The sequence below is a fragment of the Triturus cristatus genome, chromosome 8 (assembly GCF_964204655.1).
Source record: "Triturus cristatus chromosome 8, aTriCri1.1, whole genome shotgun sequence".
In the NCBI taxonomy this organism is placed as follows: domain Eukaryota; kingdom Metazoa; phylum Chordata; class Amphibia; order Caudata; family Salamandridae; genus Triturus; species Triturus cristatus.
Window position 1 is genome coordinate 506140107 of NC_140591.1, and position 22470 is coordinate 506162576.

A 22470-nucleotide genomic window follows, 5' to 3' on the forward strand; every position below is an offset into this window, starting at 1 on the left:
AGTCCTCCTAGCAGTGCCCAGACACAAGAGTGGTGTGTGCAGAGTCCTCCCAGCAGTGCCCAGACACAGGAGGCGTGAGTGCCTATCACTCCCAGCAGTGCCCAGAGACAGGAGGGGTGGGTGTAGAGTCCTCCCAGCAGTGCCCAGTCATGAGAGTGGTGTGTGCAAAGTTCTCCCAGCAGTGCCCAGACACAAGAGTGGTGTGTGCAGAGTCCTCCCAGCAGTGCCCAGACACAGGAGGCGTGGGTGCCTATCACTCCCAGCAGTGCCCAGAGACAGGAGGGGTGGATGCAGAGTCCTCCCAGCAGTGCCCAAACGCAGGAGGGGTGGGTGCAGAGTCCTCCCAGCAGTGCCCAGACGCAGGAGGGGTGGGTGTAGAGTCCTCCCAGCAGTGCCCAGTTATGAGAGTGGTGTGTGCAGAGTCCTCCCAGCAGTGCCCAGACGCAGGAGGGGTGGGTGTAGAGTCCTCCCAGCAGTGCCCAGACACAGGAGGGGTGGGTGTAGAGTCCTCCCAGCAGTGCCCAGACACAGGAGGGGTGGGTGCCTATCACTCCCAGCAGTGCCCAGAGACAGGAGGGGTGGGTGCAGAGTCCTCCCAGCAGTGCCCAGACACAAGAGTGGTGTGTGCAGAGTCCTCCCAGCAGTGCCCAGACGCAGGAGGGGTGGGTGCCTAACACTCACAGCAGTGCCCCTGCAAAGAAAAGGGTGGAGTACCCACAGATTCAATGCCCACAAATGTCAGTCAGGTGCACAAAGATCCTGCAGTACATGTACCACATGTGTGCGAGGCTGGAAGTATACATATGCATAGCACCTAAAAGAATACATGTACACATGAAGTCATGGCAACAGTCTACATACACAAGTACAGTGACCACCAAGGACGCCACGATTGATGCAGGTGGAGACATCGCTCAGCATGCATGGGCCAAGTCTAACGAGTCCGTCACACACCCAGCCAATGTAGACACAGCTCAGCACCACATATTGGAAAGACCCTGCAGGGAAGAAGTCAGGTTACACAGAGGAAGGAACACACCTTGGGACGATGTCACCATGCAGTAACTGCTTACATGAACAAAGTTATGTAGCCAACAGCTTGTGATGGCACACAGATACCAGGATCCACCCTATGACCAGCACAAGACGACAATTCACACACACCCAACACATAATCACCACCCAAAATAATGGGGCAGGTCGACCAACAGCAATACTAGACAGACAGTAGTGTACTAAGGAAAAATAAATTGCTTTAATCAGCATCCAAAAATATGTTTGTCCCTTGAAAGTTCACAAAGTACAACGCCCATAGGGCAATCCAAAGTTCCAATCCAGGTGGGGGACACAGTGGGACGCGTGTCCCCTAGCTTGCCTGCACAGTCAGACTCCTTCGTCTTCCAGAGCAGGGCGGGCATCATGTGGGGGGGAAGGCCCAGGCACCGCAGGGACATGCGGGCAAACGGTAGGCGTCGTGGGTGCAGGGATGGAGGACTCCACCACAGGGGGTGGGTCAGGGCCAAAGGCGGAGGCCAGGATGGCGCTGCACACCTTAGCAAGGTCCTCCAGCGACTCCCCTGCACCCGAAGGAACCACAGGCCCCAAGGAGGGGGGGGCGGAGGGATGGGTCGCAGCGCCACTGGGGGAGGGTGTGGACAGGGGGGGGACTCAACCACCCTGACCGGGGACTCCCTTGACCGCTTGCGGGGTGGTGTCACAGTGGGGCTCAGGGACAGAGCGGCCATGAAGGAGTCTTTGCCGGATATGTGGCCAGGAGAGCTGAGGGGAGGGGATTTGGAGGGAGTGGATTTGTTGGAATGAGGACTTCCACTCTGGCTGTGTGACTTACGTTTGCCCCCCGACCCAGTGGGTGTGCCTACTTCACCCTGTGTGTGCGTGCCAGGAGGTGTGCGTATGACCTTCCCTGCTGGTGTGGTGTCTGTGTCTGTTGTTATGTTATGTTATGTTATGTTATGTTAGAAACATTTGTAGTGCGCACAGCTGCCCCAGCTAAGGGGCGTCCTGGCGCATGACAAGATAAACATAGCAACACTCAACATAGAGACAGAGAAAAACAGAAAGAGCGCAGCAGGTAAGGGGGAAAATTAAAATAGGAAGGTTTTTATAGCTTTACGGAACAAAAGAAGGTCTTCCATCAAGCGAATCTCAATCGGAAGAGAGTTCCACAGCACTGCTGCTTTTACCCGGAAGGACCGGCCCCCAACGCGGCTGAGCTTAAACCTCGGGACCACCGCAAGTGCTTGGCCCAATGTTCTCAAAGAGCGAGTTGGTACATAAGAGGACAGGAGATTTGAGAGAATCCGGGGGGCTGATCCCTTCAAGATCTTAAAGGCCAAACATAAAACTTTGAAGTGAATTCTTGTTTTAACCGGTAGCCAATGCAAGGATCGAAGGGTACTGGAAACAGAGCAGGACCTGGGCAAGCCAACTATGGCTCTAGCAGCGGCGTTTTGGACACGTTGAAGGCGGTTGATTTCTGCCTGGTTTGCCCCTACCAGGAGAGAGCTGGCATAATCTAGACGAGATTTTACTGTTGCCTGAACCACCAGCTGCCTGGTAGGGGGATCAAAAAACTTCAGGACAGGTCTTAAGCCTCGAAGGACCCCAAATCAACAGGCCGCGGTTTTTTTAGAGTGCCCCACGAAGCTAAGAGTGGGCTCCAACCACACTCCCAAATTTCTCAACTCCGTTACCGGAATTGGGGCCGGCCCAAGCTCCGGTGGCCACCATCTATCCCCCCAGAGCTCCTTCCCCTTCCCGACAACCATAACCTCAGTCTTCTTAGCGTTGAGCTGGAGACAGTTTGCATTCATCCAGCTCGCCACCGCCCTCAGTCCACTCTGGAACCTATGGGCATCTTGCTCAGCATCCCCGCTGATAGTAACCGCTAGCTGAGTGTCGTCAGCATAAGAGACCATAGTCATGCCCCACTGCTTGACGACATCAGCCAGCGGTCTCACGTAAAGATTGAATAACGTGGGACTCAGCGAGGAGCCCTGCGGCACCCCCAGGCCCAGAGGATGAAATTTGGACTGGTACGGTGGCATGGCAACGCAGAAGGAGCGGTCGTCGAGAAAGGAACGGAACCACTGTAAGGCGAGCCCACCAATGCCTATCTCCTCCAGGCGATGCAGAAGGATGCGGTGTGAAACAGTATCGAAGGCGGCGCTCAGTTCTAATAATACTAGCGCCGCCGTCTGTCCCACATCCAGCACCATACGCAGGTGTTCAGCCATGGCGAGAAGGGCTGTCTCCGTGCTATGCCCAGCACGGAACCCATTCTGGGTAACATCCAGAATGTTGGCTCGGGTAAGATGGTCAGAGAGAGCCTGGTTGACGTGGGCCTCCACAACTTTTGCCGGCCAGGGGAGCAAGGAAATGGGCCGGTAGCTCTCCGGTTTCGAAGGATCCAATGAGGGTTTCTTCAGGATAGGAGAGACCACTGCCCGCTTCCATTTAGCTGGAATCGTGCCCGTCGCCAGCGAGATGTTAATGAGGGAGCACACCATGGGGCGTCCCACAAAAGACTGATCCCTGAAGAGGGCAGGTCTTAATGGATCCAAAGGTGATCCAGATTTAATTTTCTGGGTCACCCTATCAAATTCCTCAGGTGGAAGCAGAGGAAGAGAGTCCATAGTGGGGAGACCCGGGATAATATCCAGGGTCCCCAATGGTGTCCCCGTAAGAGAAAAAGCCCGGTAGATGCCTTGCACTTTCTCCAAGAAGAAGGATGCCAAAGCCTCGCAGTGAGAGGTAGAAGCCAATGCCGAGGAGGAGATTCTTTTTGCCAAAAGATCTTTAACGGCCTTGAATATAGATTTAGACGGGTTAGGACTGTTGCGGAATTCTACCGAGTAGAACGCCGCGCGGGCTCTACAGATGGCACGATGATAAACCTTAACGGAAGCCAGATACAACGCTTTCTTAGCAGTGTCATAAGACCTCCGCCACTCTCTCTCGGCCCGCCTACAGTTGCCCTTCAAAACACGAAGGGCGCTGTCATACCAGGGGCTCGATTCTCTAGAGCTAAGTTTACTTGCCATGATGGGAATCAGTGAATCAAGCGCCCTGGTAATCCACTGACAAAACTGGTCATAACCCGTTTCAACATTGTCCAAGGGTCCCAGCGGATCTACAGCCAAGACGTGGTGTAGGTCCTCTAATCTGAGTTTGTTCCAATGCCTTCTAGGGAAGAATAGAGGGAGTCTCAGGCAGAGGGGCCCGGATAGCCACTAAAAATTGGTCCGTCCACCCCAAGGGTGATATGGAAGAGACTGTGGCTTCCGTAAGATTAGTGAAAAAGGGATCCAGCGTATGCCCTCCTACGTGGGTGGGTTGTGCTACCTTTTGAGACAGTTGAAGGGCCTCAAGATCAGCTAAAATATTATTGACAGCCGGCGCGCTCTGATTGTCAAAATGGAGGTTGAGGTCTCCCAAGATAGAAAAATTGGAGCAGCCAATTGCCAAAGGGCTAACGGCATCAGGGAAAGCTTCTCTGAATGCAAAGTCACTGCCTGGGGGTCGATATACCACCATCCCCGAGATCGAAAACTGGGGGCTGATCAAGATCTTAAAAGAGGCGCTTTCGCATCCAGCAATATTTAAACCATTCCAGCTACAGGAAAAACTAGATTTAACAGCAAGGGCGATACCCCCTCCTCTAGTTGAACGGTTTAGAGTGAAGATGGAATACTCAGGGGGGAAAGCCAAGTTAATAATGGCTGCATCGTCTTCCTGCAACCAGGTTCCAGTGATGGCAAATATATCTGGGGTCTCATCCTGCATGAGGTCCAAGAAGGCTTGATGGTGTTGTACCAAGGACCTGACATTCAGGCTAAGTATTCGAAGTACAGGCGCCGAGCCATTACTTCGAAAGGCGGTAGTGGAAGGCCACTGGCGGGTACGTGCGGGAGAGCCAAGTGCCCATCTCTTGCAGGCACATCGATAAGGGCCGCTTAACGGATGAATATGTGCCTGATCACACTTCGGAGTGGTCAATCCAATGGACCGCAAAGTCTCATTGGAATAGGTGATCATCACGACACCAGATTACGAAAAGTGCCAAGGAGAGACCCGCCGCGTCTTGTGCGTCCTAAGCGCGGACGGGCGCAGACGGGCAGGACTCTGGCACGAATCCGGCTAAGCGACGGCGTCCCACTGCGTGACCCCGCTGCGCGGGGGGAGCGACTTTAAATAGGTGTCCCGCGGGGCTGACCAAGCGCAGGAACGCTCACAATGGCGCCCGCCGGGAGATAGAGAACCCAACCAAAGATGGCGCCCAACCAGGACTACCCCCGTGACCCGGACCCACCAAAACGGCAGTGTTTTTATCACAATTAAATGCGGTAAGAGGGAGGGGAGCACCCTACCTGATCCCAGATTAATAACAAGGGCAAGTAAATTAAATAAAATAAAATACAAAACAGGAGAATTTAAAAGTCATACAGCGTTAGCAGCAGCGCGAGCGCACCTATACAGATACCTTGTCCAGGCTGCCGGCGAAGAGAAAACCGCCTTAAATAGGTGTCCCGCGAGGCTGACCGAGCGCAGGAACGCTCACAATGGCGCCCGCCGGGAGATAGAGAACCCAACCAAACATGGCGCCCAACCAGGACTACCCCCGTGACCCGGACCCACCAAAACGGCGGTGTTTTTATCACAATTAAATGCGCTAAGAGGGAGGGGAGCACCCTACCTGATCCCAGATTAATAACAAGGGCAAGTAAATTAAATAAAATAAAATACAAAACGGGAGAATTTAAAAGTCACACAGCGTTAGCAGCAGCGCGAGCGCAGCTACACAGATACCTTGTCCAGGCTGCCGGCGAAGAGAAAACCGCCTTAAATAGGTGTCCCGCGAGGCTGACCGAGCGCAGGAACGCTCACAATGGCGCCCGCCGGGAGATAGAGAACCCAACCAAACATGGCGCCCAACCAGGACTACCCCCGTGACCCACCAAAACGGCGGTGTTTTTATCACAATTAAATGCGGTAAGAGGGAGGGGAGCACCCTACCTGATCCCAGATTAATAACAAGGGCAAGTAAATTAAATAAAATAAAATGCAAAACGGGAGAATTTAAAAGTCACACAGCGTTAGCAGCAGCGCGAGCGCAGCTATACAGATACCTTGTCCAGGCTGCCGGCGAAGAGAAAAACGCCTTAAATAGGTGTCCCGCGAGGCTGACCGAGCGCAGGAATGCTCACAATGGCGCCCGCCGGGAGATAGAGAACCCAACCAAAGATGGCGCCCAACCAGGACTACCCCCGTGACCCGGACCCACCAAAACGGCGGTGTTTTTATCACAATTAAATGCGCTAAGAGGGAGGGGAGCACCCTACCTGATCCCAGATTAATAACAAGGGCAAGTAAATTAAATAAAATAAAATACAAAACGGGAGAATTTAAAAGTCACACAGCGTTAGCAGCAGCGCGAGCGTAGCTATACAGATACCTTGACCTTGTGGTGGGTGCATGCTGACGTCTGGGTGTACGTGGGACAGGCATGGAAGTGGGAATTGTGGATGGGTCAGGGGTAGGGGGTTGGACGTAGCGCTGCAGGAGACCCACTGATGCAGTCAGTGTCGAGTCAATGGACCTCAGCAAGCTGCGTTGGTCAGCCTGCGATGAAAAAATGCCCTCCAAGTATGCCTCCATGTTGTTCAGCACTTGGCTGTGGCCATGGAGGACATTAAGCATCACAGCCTGACCAACCTGCAACTGCCGCTGGATGTCCACAGTGGAGACAGGGGCAGGGGGTGCGGTGCCTGGCAGGAAGGAGACATGTGGTAACCGGGCACGCTGGGAAGGGACACGAGCGAGTGGGAGGCGGCTGATGGCAATGGAGGGGGCGGGGTGAGATGTTGTGCCGCTGTCAGCTGCTTGTGCAGCCTCCGCCCACTCGGAGAGATCATCCTCGGACCCGTCAGCTTCATATTCTGTCGTGCCAGTGGACAGGTCCTTGGCCTCACTCTCCTCCGCCTTAGTTCCACTCAATGTGCCAGCCACGATGTCAATGCTGGCACTGGTGCTCGGTCCCTCCGCTCCGTCTGTGCTCATGTCTCCCTCCGTGTCCCCCGACGATGCTGTGGGCAAGGTGAAGAGACAGCAATTAATCATACACCTGTATACATATGTCACATGAGTCCAATCTACATAGGTTACAGAGCATAGCCTGAAACGAAAGATCTGTAACATCTACAAAACAAGGTACAGATGTAGGGCGTGCAACACACAGTTGGTTGACCCACCATGCCACTGAAAAACCATGGAGACCATGACACAATAGCAAATGACATGAAATGGAATTTGACAGAGGAGCCAAGCCCTGGGGACAATCCAGCACTGCATCTGCACCACACAGCGTTGCTGAAAATAGGGATGAGCAGGGACCATATCCATGAACGTGAGGCACATGCTGCATAGGTAATACTAAAAACATGCCCAACATGACTGGCTCACTGCACCTTGAGTGTATGTCCAGACAAACATCACACACTGGCCAGACCTAGCAAAGAGATTTCAGGTTTTGACATGTAGGCTTTGCCCACACCAACCACCCCCTACATGAGACAATTTGTTGAGACACAGGAAGCACTTACATCTCTTAGTCTGGGTGAAATACACAGGGGCTGCATAAATGCAAGATTGGACGCCAAATACCCAAGGTGCGCCTGTCCAAATAATCATGTACAAATGGTCATCATCAGATGATTGTAACAAGACACACAGGCACTGGCCACCGTGAGTATGAACAAGGAAAATCAGGTCAGGCTGTACAGTGGACACTTGTACTACATTTTACGTCAATATACATGGTGCCAGGGGACAATGGCACAGAGCACAACCTATGCTGTAGACACTGAGAGTGTCCATGTTTTGTGATGACACACATGACACCTAGGAAAATATGCCCCAGGGGACAGTAGTGGCCACACAACTCCATGGTCCTGAATGGGAATGACTGCAACACACGCCACCATCCCTGCACTATGCGTATCGCACACTCATGCACATCATGTCACAGGCCACAACATAGGACATGCGTGCTGTAAGGCATGTCACTTGAGAGACTAACTCCCATGTCTGGACTCAGCATCAGTGCCAACTGACATGGAACCCACATGTACTGAACTGGACAGGGCACAGGCAAGGTCCCAAAACCTGTTACACACCCCCCCCACACATGATGCTACAGGCATAGTTCACGTGGAGAAAGCGCCAGCCTACATTACCTTGTGAAGGAGTGACTACACACAGACCAGGGAACAAATTGCAAGGAGGGGAAGGGAGGCAGGAGAGCACCGCTATACTGTGGGTAACTGGATCTGCACAGCACCTTTAAACCCTAGTAGTGTATCCATGCAACTGTGCACTTACAAATGCTGGTGACACACAACAAACACACATGTACCTACCCCCTTCCTGCTGCTGCTTCTCCTGTAAGCGCCTGTCCAAGTCTAGAAATACCACCGCCAGCACACGCTTGTGGATGTGGGTCAGACGGCGGCGCCCGCGGTTCTTATGGGTCTCAGGTGAGTCCCCCAGCAGGACCCGTGCGATCCTCCGCGTACAGCACCGGATATCCTGCCAGCGTTTCCTCACCTGGTCCAGGCGCCGCTTGCGACCCTCCGTCCTCCTCACGGCACTGACGTTCATCCATATCTGCTCCTTGGCAGAGGCGCCTACCTGTGAGGATGAACAAGTGACACTACATCAATACACCAGGCACATGTCACAGAGAGACATATTAGAACAAATTAGCTGTTTACAACAAGGCATAGTATGCATCCAACGCATTGCACCTTTGTCATAGGGACATGATCCTCTGGGGAAGGGCAAAAGCAGTACGTGCCATTGAAAGTACACAGGTGGAATGAGGGCAACGACACAATCAATGATCCAGGCTCACACTGTGCATCAGAAGGTACACCAGGATAATGTGCAGCACCTCTAAGCAGTCACATGCCACAGGCCACTGACGCTACCGCAGCAGAGTACACAGACACACACAGGCACAGGACATTCACCTGCCATTGCCAAATGTAGCGACAAACCTCACTCTGCACATGTGCCACTAGACGGGGGGGCTCACAGGTGTGGGGCTGGCTCTGCACATCAGACACACAGCACTGCTCCCTGCTCACATCACATGGGCAGGGTATATCCATCCCTCATGCAGGCCGGGTGCCACACTCCACATATGCACCCACCCACATGACAGGGGACTTACACACACACCGATGTCCAGGGTACGACCACATCATGTGGACACTCTCAGCACAGGTACACAGAACTAACACACATCTGTGGGTACAGTCACCTGTCACACTGGGCTAACCACATAATGCAATGAGGACTGTAGAGGCTACATTCCCAGGAGGACAAGACAGCCAGAATGTGGCATGCACCATGCAGTGATTGTCACAGTAAACACAATGCAAGTGAGGACGGCAGTCAGGCACCACAGCATGCACTGGCTGGGAGACATCAGGCATTCCCCCCCCTGGGACCCCCCCTACAGTACATAGCATGTGTGTCACACCTGGACACAATGCCAGAAGTCACAGTCACAAACAAGGGACACAGTCTGTGCTAGTAGACTCTGCACTCACCTGATACCCTGGTCGCCCATACAGCAGGGGGTACTGTGGGAGGATCACATCCAGCAAAGCCAGGTTCCCCTCCAGGGTGAAAGGCTGTGACCTCTCCACAGACCTTGACATGGTTCCAGGGAATCAGTAGCAGCAGCTGGGTCGTCGAATCCAAAGTTGTGCAGGCAAGTGCTCCCTCATGGGACCTGGCTGCCTTATATCTGCCTTGCTGGCCTGTTTCATGCACAGGAGTACGGAGTGATTGGTCACTCACATTTGCATCCTATGTTTCCTCCAATCCCTTCAAACCTAGCACAGTCAGTGGGTTCTTATTGTGTTTTTTTCTTGAGCATGATGTCAACTCCAGAACCACATTGCAACAAAGTAGATTCATTCAAACTGACTACTGCTGTGCACCTGCTTAAAAAAATTCAAACTTTAAACTTGGTCTCCATGACAACCAGCATGCATGTAGGCCTTTATACTTGTCCCTCATGTGTCCCCTATGTAATTTGGAGTTTCACACACAGGTACGGTGCGTACCGGGGGCCTAGGGCACCACAAATGCATAGCAACGGCCCGTACAGGCGTGTGTACGCTCCGTATCACTATGGGTGTGCTCGCGTATGCGTACCCATAGTGAAAGTGAGCATACGCACGCGTGTACGGTCCGTACCACTATGAGTACGCATACACGAGGACACCCATAGTGATAGTGAGCGTACAGGCGTGTGTACGGTCTGTACCACTATGAGTACGCATACGCGAAAACACCCATAGTGATAGTGAGCGTACGCACGCGTGTACGGTCCGTATCACTATAGGTGTTCTCGCGTATGCGTACTCATAGTGGTACGGACCGTACACATGCCTGTACGCTCACTATCACTATGGGTGTTCTCGCGTATGCGTACTCATAGTGGTACGGACCGTACACACGTGCGTACGCTCACTTCCACCATGGGTACGCATACGCGAGAACACCCATAGTGATAGTGAGCGTACGCACGCGTGTACGGTCCGTATCACTATGGGTGTTCTCGCGTATGCGTACTCATAGTGGTACGGACCGTACACACGCCTGTACGCTCACTATCACTATGGGTGTTCTCGTGTGTGCGTACTCATAGTGGTACGGACCTACGTACGCTCACTTCCACCATGGGTACGCATATGCGAGAACACCCATAGTGATAGTGAGCGTACAGGCGTGTGTACGGTCCGTACCACTATGAGTACGCATAGGCGAGAACACCCATAGTGATAGTGAGCGTACAGGCGTGTGTACGGTCCGTACCACTATGACTACGCATATGCAATGTGTGCCAGGCATGCCTTCACTCCTTTGACATGTGTGCATGTCGTACTGCACACTTGGGATGAGCGTCACTGGCATGGCACAGTCAACAACACACGCAAGTGTCCCCTGATGCCCGCTACAGGGGTTACCACACCAGACATGTGACTACCCACAGTGCACGATGTGACTATGTCATGTATGTGTGGGGGGTTCCCATTAGCTTAATGTTGGTGCTCCCTCAAAAGCATCAGCTGTTGCAGCAACCAACATGTGTCTGTGTGTAGATGGACATGGCACACTGTTACGCACACCAGGCCACATGTGGTATCGGATGTGAGGTGCGTATGTATGCATGGGACACGGAGTAGCGTAACAAGGACATGTCTGCATCCTCTCTATGAATGTGTGGTGAGTCATTACATGTACACCTTATTGGCAAGGTGTGTGGGCTGTCCTAGTGTAATGTCATGTGACCTGTGGCTCTAGTGTTCCGCTACCAGTCTCTGAAATCGACATCCTACTTCTGCTGATGTGCTGATGTATGTCACTCCTGTGTTGCGTCTGGCTGTTCACTTACACTGGGACACAGCTAATCCCATGCCATGGCATGTGGAGGTTCACAATCTCCGTGTGTAGCTGGGTCTTGGTAGGAGTGTCACCTGGCAGCCATACGTGTCCAGGGCATGTGGCACATACCTGACTCCGTATGTCGCATATGTGTATTGACAGATTAACATGTGCTCAGCACCAAAAATTTGTTGTTGTAGTGCACTCACTCTTCCTTGTCACTTCCAAATTACTGCAGAGCGCCGCCTCTTCCCCGAGCAATTCCGGACTTGGCTGACATGCGGGAGAATGACTGTATCCGGTGCTACCGCTTCCCGCAACCGTTGATTGAGGAGTTGACGGCGAGGCTGGCACCACACCTGCAACCGCTGCACAGGTATCCTACGACACTGACACCCAAGCTGAAGGTAATGGCAGCCCTACATTTTCTTGCCACGGGTACCTTTCAAAATACCATAGCTCATGTTGGTGGCATGTCCCAGAGCATGTTCTTCCGTGTGCTGCATGATTTCTTAGAGGCCATGTTGCTTCACCTGGATGAGTTCATCCATTTCCCAACCCCTGAAATGTTGACTGGGGTCAAGCGTGGATTCTATGCCCTGGGAGGGATGCCCCATGTCATTGGGTCCATAGATGGGACACATGTGGCTTTGGTACCACCACAGGCACAGGAGGTAGCGTACAGGAATCGCAAACACTACCACTCCATCAATGCCCTTGTGGTGTGTCTGTCCAACATGGTGATTTCACATGTCTGTGCTCGTTTTCCAGGATCAGCACACGATGCCTACATCATGAGGCGTAGCAGGGTGCCTGAAATGATGACACAGCTGCGCAACGAACGAGCATGTGTTGTTGGTGGGTACACTTTGTCTGTCCTGTATTTTGCGTAGACTCCCAGCACGACCGCTTCTCCTGTCCTACTTATGTCCATGTGCTTTCCATGTAGGGGACGCTGGCTATCCCAACATGCCATGGCTGATCACACCTCTCCGCAACCCCATCACGCCTGCCCAGCTCCGCTACAACACCGCCCATGGCCGGACAAGGCGAGTGATAGAGAGGACATTTGGCCTCCTGAAGAGCCGATTCAGATGCCTCCACAAGACCGGCGGCGCCCTCCCATATGCCCCGGCGAAGGTCTGCAAAATCTTCATGGTCTGCTGCATGCTGCACAACATGGCAGTTGAGAAAGCTGTGCCACTCATCCTGGATCAAGATGATCAGGACCATCCACCCGTGGAGGACCAAGGTCTTGGCAATGGGGCTAGTGATGTGGAGGATGTGGTTCCGCAAGAGGACATCCGGAGTCGGCTCATACGCGACTTCTTCGCTTAGTGGTGAGTACCAGTGTCTGTGTGTGCACGCATTGGTCCCCGTGTGGCATGTGTTGCCATGTGTGTGTCCATCTGCATGTATGCCACGTGAGTCAGAGGTGTGTGTGGATGTGTCACTGGAGTGATGGTGCCAGTGATGACTGTATTTCCACAGTCATAATAGTGACCTAGCATGTTGTCATCCTTACATGTGTCGAGTACATGCACATGCAAGTGGCTGTGCTTTTTGTGGCTGACTTCTTGTGTGTCTCTCATCCCCAGGTACTTGCGCATGCCGTCTGCTGGTTGCATTGTTGTGGCACTGCTATTCCTCATGGACACGTCATCGTGTGCTGACTCAGCGTTACACGCACGGACAAGTGTGGAAGTCTCCTTAGGGTAAGGGATGCATCAGGGGTGTATTGGGTGTGGCAGTTGTTTACGATGTGTGCACACTGCCCCTGTCGATGTTTGGTTCCTCTGCAGACATGCCGCATCACCATGGGACACATGACATGCAGCTGGGTACACCTGAATAGATGGCCAGACTTGTTGACAGTCATCAGTGATGGGATTGTGGATTGTGATGATGGCATCAATGTGTGTTACACTGCCCTTGGACACATACGGTTTGCATTGGCTTGACATGGTGTGGGACTTCCACATCAGCGGATCAATGGTGTATGGCAGCCTCTCCGTGAGCGGCAGGGGGTGTTTAGCTGTTAGCCGACACTTGTGTGCCAGTTCCATGGCTATCACGCATCTGTGCTGCAGAAGGGGGGTTCCAGTGTTGGACCCACATGTTACTCCACATGACCTGTTCATGTGTACTCCGAGTTGCCTCTGCATTCCCAAATACATGACTAATAAAGGTGTCCCTATGCCTCCAAGGTGCCTATTCTCAGTCAATGCTGGTGTGTTGCCACGGTGCATACGGCATGTCTGGCATGGTTTTCCGTGATAGTCGCTATGTGTCTATGTGTCGAGTAGCAAGATGCAAGCTGTTTGTGTGGGATTAGACTGTGTATTGTGCATGATGTCCATGACTGTGTGGGTATTGTGACATGTGCCATCCCCATGCATCCAACGTTGGCCAGGCCACCATTCTCTGCATCCACCTGACTCAAGCTTGCAGGACATGGTTCTGCCACCTGTCTACACATACCTGGGTGCCCCCCAGGACACTCCACATGATCCCTGACCACTGCGTATGGCTGTCGCTGTACTCAATATGTCTGTCGGCACAGTTGTGCGGCCACCCCCTCAGCTGGTTGGGCCCATCACGGGTGTGTATGGTGCTCCATGTCCGTCTTGCCTAATACATTGTGACCCATGTGTGTCCTGTGCCAGACTCAGGCCCCAGGGTGTGGATGGTTGAAGTCAAATTAGAACTCAGGCATGGTTAGACTTTACAAGACACATGTAAGGTAATAATGCAAAATGTAGGCATCATCTCTTTATCGTGTAACTTTTTATTTTGGTTGGGGTACGGGGGGGGGTATGACATGAGGGGCTTTCCGGGTGTGTGGAATCCAAAGTTCTCTAGGGGAGTTGGTGTCCTTGCCATTGAAAATCCTCAGAGTCCATGCCACAGTCTTTGTCAACATTGGTCAGACAGTGACCAGCAAGTCCATGTGGCAGAGAATGTCTTTTGCTGCTGTGCTGCTGTTGGTCCAGTGGGCCAGGTGCCAGTCCAGGTGTCCTGGGAGATGGTGCTGTTGCGCTGACCCTCACGGTCTTTTCCGTGGACGACCCGCCCTCCTGCGGGGACCCTCAGAAGCAGGCCGTGACGATGTTTGGGATGCTCCGCCGGATGTCTCCTCCTCCTCCTCATCCCTCCCTGTGGGTGGTGATGTTCTACGCCTGGTGGCACAGGGAGGGTTGCCCATGTTGTCGGCCATCCGACGGAGTGTACTGTGAATTTCCGTGAACACCGTCACGAGCTCAGCCTGTCTGTCCTCCATCCGCCCTTGGTGTCGCAGTAGACAGGCATGTTGCTCCGCATGTTGCTGGGCCTGCTGGGTCTTGATCTCCTCAAGGATGGACACAACCTGGGCCATGCCCATGGTGTCCTGCCGGTATGTGTCCTGGATGTTTCGGACATGGGAATATACCGGTTCCGCAGCCAACCGGTCAGGCTCGCGCCTCTGCCGTCCTCCACTCCCACCACCCCTGCCCACTTGCACCTGGCCTGCCCTTGTGGGCACATCGGGTCTCCGGGACCCCTGAGGGGTGGCATTGGCGTTGTCGCCTGCCTCCTCCTGGGTGCCCGGTACACCGTGTCCCTCCTGGCCAGCCTGGCTGCATTGTGGTGGTGGGGCAGGGATCCGGGGTGTCTCCTGGGATGTGGCAGGAGTGGGGGTGGTGGTTGGCCTAGTTGTACCTGACGCAGGTGCTGCAGGTCGTTGGACACCAGAGGGGCCAGGTTGGTCGGGGTCGGGTTCATCCACAGAGTGGTGAGAGTCGTCGCTGCCGGTGGCTCCGTCATCCCGCCGAGCCGGGTCCTGTGAGTCTTCCCCCCCTAGTGTTGGGGGGTGATCCACGACGTTGACCTGTGTGTGACAGAGACAATGTTATTTTTGTTCCATGCAACATCCATGTTTCATTGGTTTCTAAGTTGCCACATTTCCTCTGGGAATTTGGATATGTCTTGCATTCCACTCACAGTGCACTTGTGCATGGGTATGTCCCTTGGCCACAGCTTTTGTGACTTTACCTATGTGTGGCACAGTCTTACTTGCTGCATCAATTGTGACTGCAGTCAGCAGTGGAGTGAGCAGGTGTGGCGAGCCATGCATTGGCGCCTTCCGTCTTGCACTGTACGTGGGCACATGGAGTTGTTCCACACACTTAGATAATGCAGGTAGCTGGCGTTGTGCTCGTGCACAGGTTGAGACATGGCCCAGTGTTTTGCCATGGAGAAGAGAGGGGGATTCAGGCACTGGCCACCCTTGTATACATGCACGCAGTCCACCTGCTGATGAGCAGACATTCCCACACCCCCCAAGGCTGAATTGGTCTCCCTGTGTGTCCCTTTCTCACTCCCTCTCTGTCCCCCTCTCCCTCCCTCTGTGTGTCAGCCTCCTCCCTCTGTCGGTCTCCCTGTGTCTCCCTCCCTCTCTCTCCCCCTCTCCCTCCCTCTGTGTGTCACCCTCTGTCACCTCAGCCCAGCTTCCTAGGCACACACTTTTTGCAGATCTTTGAATGGCCCTTGGCGTGTTGATGTGAGTTTGTTTCTGATCTCCAGGCACCCACTGGGTGTGGTGTCTGTGTCTGCGCTGCTGCTGTGGTGGTGTGTGCTGCCACTCTTTCACAGTGTTGGCTGTTCATTAGCTGCTGTCATGTGCAAAAACGTGCCATCACCCCCATGTGTTAATGCAAGGCGTCCGCCATTTGCTGCCAAGTCTTTCCTGTGTTGGGACACACTGTTTGTCTGGCTGTGACCTAGGCCATATGGGCAGGGGGCATTGTTGTCTGCTTCTAAGTTGCACTATGTGATTTTGGTGGCCCACACTCCTGCCATCCGGGTTACCGTGTCTTGTGTTGGTGTTTTCTGTGGCCTGTGACTTGGCATTGTCCAGCTGGGTGCATGGGGCATGGTGGCGCTAGTGGCATGTGCGTGTTTATGGAGTGTGGTTGAGTCATGCGATAGCTTGGGGTGGTTGCGTGCATGATTGTGAGTTTGGTTGTGGATGACGTTCCCCCCATGTGAGGTGAGTTGTTTGTGTACTCACCCGGGTCTCGGAGTCCTTCTAATACATCCACTGACACCACCGGCAGTATGGCCATCACCCTCTCCTCCCGGGGATGGTAGTGTACGGGTCTGTGGGGCGGCCCCCCTCCAGTGATGTTGGCCTGGTTGTGGTCGTCGGTCATTTTGGCTCGGACCCTCCTCCGCAGATCGTACCACCTGGCTTGGCATTCATACCTGGTCCTTCTGGTGGCCGCAACAGCATTCACAGCATCAACAATCCTCTGCCACATGGCTGTTTTTTCGGTCATGCAGGTCTGTCTGACCAATGTTCCAAAGAGGTGTGGCTCGACTCTGAGGATTTCGTCGACAAGGACCTCCAACTCTCGGCTAGTGAACTTTGGATTCTTGTTAGTGGGCATGGTGGGGGGTGTGGATGGGGGGTGTGGATGGTTGTGGGTGTGTGGGTGTGGTTGTGCAGGTGTGTGTGTGAATGTGATGAGGGGGTGTTTGTGAAGGTGTGTGTGTGAAGGTGTGCACGTGTAAGGTGTAGTAAAGGTTCTAGTATGGTGCTGTAGGTTGTCTGTGGGGTCTGGCAGCAGTGAGTCTGTTGCAAAGGCTCATGGTTTGTGTGTGTGGGCCTTTTTTATTGGTCCATTGGTGGGTGTGGCTGTGTTTGAAGTTTGGGTGGGTGTGTTATAAGGAGTGGTTGTGTTTTGGGCCTCTGTTTGGGATTTTGGCAGTTGCAGGTCAGTGAATGTGTTGTTTTTGTGCTTGTTGGACATGTTTTGTGGCTTTGTGCCATTCGAATGGTGTATTCTTGTGTTGTTGTGCTTTGTCCTGGTTGTGTACGTGCGTTTTTAGCGTGTGTACGGTGTGTACTTGGGGAATTTTGTTGTACAGTGCTGTCCTTGTGTCTGGCTTGGTACGACTCGTACATGCGCGATGTTGTGTGAAGGTGCTGGTGTTGGGGCCTGGGGTGCGCTTCGTACTTAGAATGTTGGGGTGGGGGTACGCTCCATGCATACGCGGGTGAGGGTACGTGTCATACATACACTGTTGGGGTGGGGGTACGCTCCATACGTACGTGGGTGAGGGTACATGTCGTACATACACTGTTGGGGTGGGGGTACGCTTCATGCATACGCGGGTGGGGGTACGTGTCGTACATACACGGTTGGGGTGGAGGTACGGTTCGTACATACACTGTTGGGGTGTGGGTACGCTCCATGCATACGCGGGTGAGGGTACGGGTCGTACATACACTGTTGGGGTGGGAGTACGCTCCATGCATATGCGGGTGAGGGTACGTGTCGTACATACACGGTTGGGGTGGGGGTACAGTCCGTACATACATGGTTGGGGTGGGGGTACGCTCCATGCATACGCGGGTGGGGGTACGGGTCGTACATACACGGTTGGGGTGGGGGTACGCTCCATACGTATGCGGGTGAGGGTACGTGTCGTACATACACGGTTGGGGTGGGGGTACGGTTCGTACATACACTGTTGGGGTGTGGGTATGCTCCATGCATACGCGGGTGAGGGTACGGGTCGTACATACACTTTTGGGGTGGGGGTACGCTCCATGCATACGCGGGTGACGGTACGTGTCGTACATACACGGTTGGGGTGGGGGTACGGTCTGTACATACACGGTTGGGGTGGGGGTATGCTCCATGCATACGCGGGTGGGGGTATGTGTCGTACATACACGGTTGGGGTGGGGGTACGGTTCGTACATACGCTGTTGGGGTGTGGGTACGCTCCATGCATACGCGGGTGAGGGTACGGGTCGTACATACACTGTTGGGGTGGGGGTACGCTCCATGCATACGCGGGTGAGGGTACGGGTCGTACATACACGGTTGAGGTGGGGGTACGCTCCATACGTACGCGGGTGAGGGTACGGTCTGTACATACACAGTTGGGGTGGGGGTACGCTCCATGCATACGCGGGTGGGGGTACGGGTCGTACATACACTGTTGGGGTGGGGGTACGCTCCATACGTACGCGGGTGAGGGTACGGGTGGTACATTCATGGTTGGGGTGGGGGTACGCTCCATACATTCACGGATGGGGGTACGTCTCGTACATACACGGGTGTACATACACGGGTGGGGATTCGACTCGTACATAGGAGGGCTGGTGGGTGTTGGGCGCGTATGCGGGCACATGTCTCCATGGTTGCTATGGGAGTTCGGTGCGGACGGTGTATTTTCCATACGGTTGTAACATCGGACGCACGGGATGGATCGTAATTCTGCGGTCGGACTTCACTTTTCACATTTGTACGGTAAATCGTCCAGGGACGTGTCGGGCACATTTTCCGACCCGAGGACGTGTGGGGAATTATTCCCAATGCGATTCGTATGGACTTTTTCCCATGCGAATCGTGATTGGCAGTTTGTACGGCACTTGTACGATTCGTACGGTAAAAAGACTGGATACGAGTCGTACGGGGAATTTTTTTACAGGATCGTAATCGGCACCAGAATTGGCACCAGGACGCAACCCTGTCGCACTCCCCACACTATGGGCCCGATTCACAGAACTAACTTAAGTCAAAATCCTAAACTTACTACCATTTTGGTATTCACAGAAGGCACTAACTCATTTTGGTATTCACAGAAGGCACTTACTCATTTCGGTATTCACAGAAGTTAGGAGTCCTAACTTTAGGACTCCTAAATGCCTTCTGTGAATACCGAAAGTCTTAAAATTAGGATTTTTCTCAGTTTAGTAGTAGTATAGTTAGGACTCCTAACTTTAGGACTTCTAAATGCCTTCTGTGAATACCTAAAGTCCTAAAATTAGGATTTTTCTCAATTTAGTAGTCCTAAATCTAAATTTAGGACTACTAAATTGAGAAAAATCCTAATTTTAAGACTTTCGGTATTCACAGAAGGCATTTAGGAGTCCTAAAGTTAGGAGTCCTAACTATACTACTACTAAACTGAGAAAAATCCTAATTTTAAGGCTTTCGGTATTCACAGAAGGCATTTAGGAGTCCTAAAGTTAGGAGTCCTAAATTTAGGACTACTAAATTGAGAAAAATCCTAATTTTAAGACTTTTGGTATACACAGAAGGCCTTTAGGAGTCCTAAGGTTAGGAGTCCAAACTATACTACTACTAAACAGAGAAAAATCCTAATTTTAAGACTTTCGGTATTCACAGAATGCATTTAGTAGTCCTAAAGTTAGGACTCCTAACTTCTGTGAATACCGAAATGAGTAAGTGCCTCTGTGAATACCAAAATGAGTAAGTGCCTTCTGTGAATACCAAAATGGTAGTAAGTTTAGGATTTTGTCTTAAGTTAGTTCTGTGAATCGGGCCCGGAATCAAAACAACTGGTACATTCAACCAATTAGTGGAATTATATCTCCCCTTCACTGAGATTATCTGCTGATTTTAGTCTTTACAATAACATTGAAAACTCTCCTCCCTTCATGAATAGTAGATTAGATAACAGTGGCAGTGCCTTGATAACTACACTTGAGGTACTTTATAAGGGAACAGAAACTGTATCTGTAGGGCGTCATTTACAAGGCCATTGTGCCGCTGGTGTGCCACTTTTTTGACACACCGGCAGCGGAGTGTGCCTGCCCAAATTTACAAGGCCACGTAAAGTCAACCTGCATGACTTTTCATGGCCTTGAAAATATGGCCCTTTTTACGCATTACTCTGTGTGAAAGGGGCGTTCTATAGGCTCCCATGCAACATTCATGAAACCTGACACATTCCCAGGTTTACAAAGTTTTGTAAAGCTGGGAATGCATCAGAATCCTACTCCTCCCCAGGGGAAGCATTGGAGAGGCGCAACAAGAAGGAATACTATTATTTCTCCTCGTTTTTATTCTTTCTATAAGTGCTGGATTCTGTAGAATGCATAGAAAGAGAAAAAGGCCATCAATGAAAACAAACATCCCCGCACTGCAGGCACTCTTGCAACATGGCGCAAGGATGCCTGCACTGGCTCATGGCAGCCAATTGTGTGCCAGCACTGGGGAAAGCAAACGGATGCGATGTGTTGTTGTTAGTATGGCTCATTCCTGTGCTTTTAAAACAATGCAGCTCATCATAGCAAATTGGTTTGTCATTCTGCGCTGCATCATTTTTTTGTAAATGAGACCCGGAATGTTTCTGGCAATAGCTAGTCGTATGAGAAAACACACATCAAAGAAAAGTGACAACCATTCTTGAATTGTTGGCTGGACTAATAAGTAGTTGTCCTCAATATTCACTTCAGGTCTGGCTGTTTCATCTCTGTGAGTTTCCTTGTGGGAGTTACAGACTATTTTGCAGCCTCAGTAGCATTTTTTTTAATTAATTAAGTACCTTGAAGAATTCTTTAGGGATGTTATTTACTGTTATGTTGCATTCTTAGTAAAATCCATTTCTCCCTCAAAATGTTTTATTTTCTGTTTCTTTAGTTTGATCAAATAAACTGTTTCGATATTCAGGGAATAAATTAACCTCAATGGCTATGATCCATTGGCCTTCCAGGTTAAGAACACCCAGGCCCAAACCGGTGTACAGTCTTGAAATGGGATTTAATTTCAAGCGCAAATATTGATTTGCCTTGTGAAGTAGCCCTCAAGTAATGCAAATTATTGCTTTAAGCTACTTTGTGGCAAGGAGGCTTGCAACGGATGGTATATGGATGTTCCCATGCAACCATCTATGGATTTTGACACGAAGACTGGATTTTGACACGAAGACCTTTAAACTAAAAAAGGTAGACAGGGCTTTATACTAAAAATGTATGCCTCGCTGAAACAGGCATAATGTTTCAGAAATGTTTTTAGCTTTTTTCAAAGCTTTTATGACTTTGCATATCTGCTGTAAAGTACAGCATACATACAAAATAAGAAGGGTGCCCTTACAGTGAAAAGCCTATGCTAGATATACCTTTGAACTATGGTACAAGGGTCTGTATCTGTGTGTGTGTGTGTGAGGAGCATGGAAACCTAAAGCATGCCACCTCAGGGGATGACAGTAGCAGCATCATTTCTTTGCAGACAAGGTGCTGTCCTGCTGACTCCCTTTCACGCAATGCAACTCAGAAACTTTGCTCGATGCACTGCATTGCGTCACTTCATTTCTGAGTAAATCCGTTCTCTAATTCAGTAGTGGATTATTCCTCAATGTATGTATTCTTACTTTTAGAACAACTTACAGTTTGTAAAGGGGCTACCTCATCAAAGGCGTTGACGTGATTTAGTTCATGCATTCAGGCGTTTTAACGGTTTGATACAGCTATTAGGATCTTATGTTGCGTAATATGTTCAGGAAGACTCTCTTTGAGCTATTAAGCTTTTTCCAGTTTTTATGTCTCACTTAGGCAGTGCTTGCGCTGTCTCTTGAAGACATGCTGAATTCAGGATCAAGGCATGAAGCTCCGCCCACTTTCTGCCCATCTTTTCAATTGGCTCTTGTCACTGTCCTCTATAATTGGTGGCTTTTTATTGGTCAATAGGCTTAGTGGTCCCTCCTTTATTGTGCTTTTTCTCTTCTTGTAATCTCCCATGAGGGCAAACCCTGTTAAATGTGTTGATTAGGCCTGGGCGAAGCACTACGCTACGCTCGCGTAGTTTGCGAAGTTCGCGCTACTTCGCACTACGCGAACTGCACGTAGCACAGTGCGAACACGCGTAGCGTAGTGTTGCGTAGTGCTGCGGTCATTTTTTGCTTGCTCGCGGTCCTCAACGTCAAGTTGGCGACCGCGAGCAAGCAAAATGACATCCTGGCGAGACTTTTTCCTTGTTCGCGATCGCGAGCATGGAAAATAAACCTCCCGGCGAGATTCACAACGCGAGAAGATCAGGTTTCTCATTGCGAGGGGTCGCGTATGCTCGCGACCGCTCGCGATGAGAAACTACCAGTTCGCGTTGAGAAAGCTGCAGCTCGAGGAAAAATCTACTCGAGCAGCAGAAAACTACAGCTCGCACTGTGCAAGATGCCATTTTCAATGATTGC